Genomic DNA, 2816 nt, shown 5'->3' with positions numbered 1-2816 from the left:
TCTGTCCCCTTTGCAAAAGGTTTACAAATAGTTGAGTTCTTGAGAATCAATAATTGTTTTTGTAGGTGATATCCAAGTTGATATTCATGAGAGAGAGAGAGAGAGAGAGAGAGAGTGAGTGAGTGAGTGAGGACATCACTATAGATACGGCATTTTGAATTTGTTGGTAATAGAAAAGAGATGTCAAATGGTGATCAATATTTGGAACATTCATACTTGGATAGTGTAGATGTTAAGCAACAAGACCCCTATTGTTCATCAGACCAATGTATTAGAGATTTTGGCCCCCAATGCATTCAAGAGTACCACATGCCCACCTAGTAGTAGCAAATGGTTGCCACTTGTCCATGATGGCCATGGCATCAATTCCTACCAGCTGCACGAACACCCGCAAAGTGGGTTATTGTGTTGGACCTTTCCTTTCCCCAAGGTCATGTGTTTGGGTGCTTTTAAAATTTCTCTCCAAGAAGAGCAATGTTGTCATTCAAGGTATCATCAACCCCCATTGCACTGATTACCATGTCGACCATGGCGCTTGCTAGGGAAGACGTGTCCATGTATATTCACAGTATTAATCAAACTCTATTTTCTTATTCTCTCTCTCCAAAAACAATGGAACATTATCTTGATAAGCTTTTAAGTTGTATATATGATGGTGATTGGACATAATTATGGGAACTTTTTTGGTGGTCATATTGATTTCCATGATTAGAACCTTTTGTAATTTCACTTATCATGATTGTGCATGCTCCTAGTAAGCAGCTCTATATGTGGACATGAGAGCACATAATAAGAGAGTGATTACATCCTAGCAAGAAAATATATGCTAAGCAACTATATGCAATATGCAACATGCTACTCTTTAAATAAGCATGTAGTTGTAGTTTTATATTTTTGTGAGAATAATGTTTAGATATGGCATTTTAAAATGACTATAGTCCATATCCACAATAAGGTTGTGTAGTCAACTTATTATTTATTGTTTGTTCCACATACACGCATGTACATGTATATAGCTTTTCTTATAGTATTTTTGCCATGAAAAATGTTTAATTAGAGGTTTATTATTTAGTTTTTGACAAATCCCTTGTTTTTAAGTTTATGTGATAATAAAAAAGTGTGAACATGTAAGTAAAGTTATTGTTAGGTGACTTTCGTACTCAGAAAAAGATGATGGGCTATTTGTTTGGAATTTGGTCTTTCAAATGTGCAGTTGCTTTCATGTTTGAAGTTAGTTTTACAAGTGTTCATATCGTGTGTAACTTACATGCAAGATGCTTAGCCTTGTCAGTGTTGCATAAGATAGAAAGTTACAACTGTTCATATTGTGCAATAATGACACTACAAGGATACAAGCGTATAGCGACGGCGATTTTCGACGTAAATTAGTGGCGTCGCTATTTGCATCGCATTTGCGACGTAAATAGCGATGGTACTCGAGCGAAAAAATGCGGGCTGAAACCCAAGCACGTCATTTTGTGTGAACAAACGAAAGAGAGTGAAAGGGAGAGTGAACTACATCTTGCGTTTGAGAGGGAAAGGGAGAGAAAGAGGGAGAAGAAAAGCTTCTCACTGCTGCAACCGCTGTTTGCGAAGAAGAGGAGGAAGTGTATGGAGGGCGAAGAGAAGCCGCCGAGTCCATCCTCGGGCCTTTGAGGTGAGTGCATTGTTCCTTCTTGCTTTGTTTTTGTTTTTTCTCATTTTCTTTTGCTTGTTTTTGGTAAAAATCATGTGTATTGAGAGAGAAAGAGAGAAAAGGAAAGAAGGAATGAGAGGGGAAAAAAACATTAAACATAATAGAGAAAGAGAGAGAGGGAGAGGGAGGGAGAGAGGAGAATGAATGAATAAAAAACAAAGAGAGGGTAAGATCACATTCTTTAATTTCTTCTTTTCTTGTTTGTAGTAGTAGTAATAGTAGTAGTAGCAGCACTAGCAGTAGTAGTAGTAGTAGTTCTTTAATTTTTTCTTTTTTTGTTTATAGTGGTAGTAGTAGTGATGGTGGTAGTAGTAGTAGTTCTTTAATTTCTTATTTTCTTATTTGTAGTAGTAGTGGTGGTAGTAGTAGTGGTTCTTAAATTTATTCTTTTCTTGTTTGTTGTAGTAGTAGTTTTTTTTTTTTAAATTCTTCTTTTCTTTTTGTCTGTTGTTGTAGTGGTAGTGGTAGTGGTAGTGGTAGTGGTAGTGGTAGTGGTTGTGGTTGTGGTTGTGGTTGTAGTGGTAGTGGTAGTAGTTGTTGTTTAATTTTTTATTTTCTTGTTTATTGTTGTGGTGGTAGTCGTAGTAGTAGTAGTGATGGTGGTAGTGGTAGTGGTAGTAGTAGTAGTTATTGTTTAATTTTTTCTTTTCTTGTTTGTTGTTGTTGTGGTAGTTGTAGTCGTGGTCATAGTCGTCGTAGTAGTGGTAGTGGTAGTGGTAGTGGTAGTGGTAGTGGTAGTGGTAGTGGTAGTGGTAGTGGTAGTGGTAGTGGTAGTGGTAGTAGTCGTCTTATTTGTTGTAGTAGTAGTAGTAGTAGTAGTAGTAGTTTTTTCTTATTTTCTTCTTTGTAGTTATAGTAGTAGTAGTAGTTGATGTTGTAGTAGTAGTAGTAGTAGTAGTAGTAGTAGTAGTAGTAGTAGTAGTAGTAGTAGTAGTAGTAGTAGTAGTAGTAGTAGTAGTTTTTTCTTATTTTCTTCTTTGTGGTTGTAGTAGTAGTAGTAGTTGCTGCTGCTGTTATTGTTTTTTTTTCTTCTTTTATTGTTTATTGTAGTGGTAGTGGTAGTAGAGAGAGAGAGATGTTTTGTTAAAGAAAATGACAGGGAGAGGAAGAGAAAAAAAAA

The sequence above is a fragment of the Lygodium microphyllum genome, chromosome 11 (genome assembly GCF_053477565.2).
Source record: "Lygodium microphyllum isolate KBCC chromosome 11, Lygodium_microphyllum_v1.1.10, whole genome shotgun sequence".
In the NCBI taxonomy this organism is placed as follows: Eukaryota; Viridiplantae; Streptophyta; class Polypodiopsida; order Schizaeales; family Lygodiaceae; genus Lygodium; species Lygodium microphyllum.
This window is presented reverse-complemented; position numbering follows the sequence as displayed.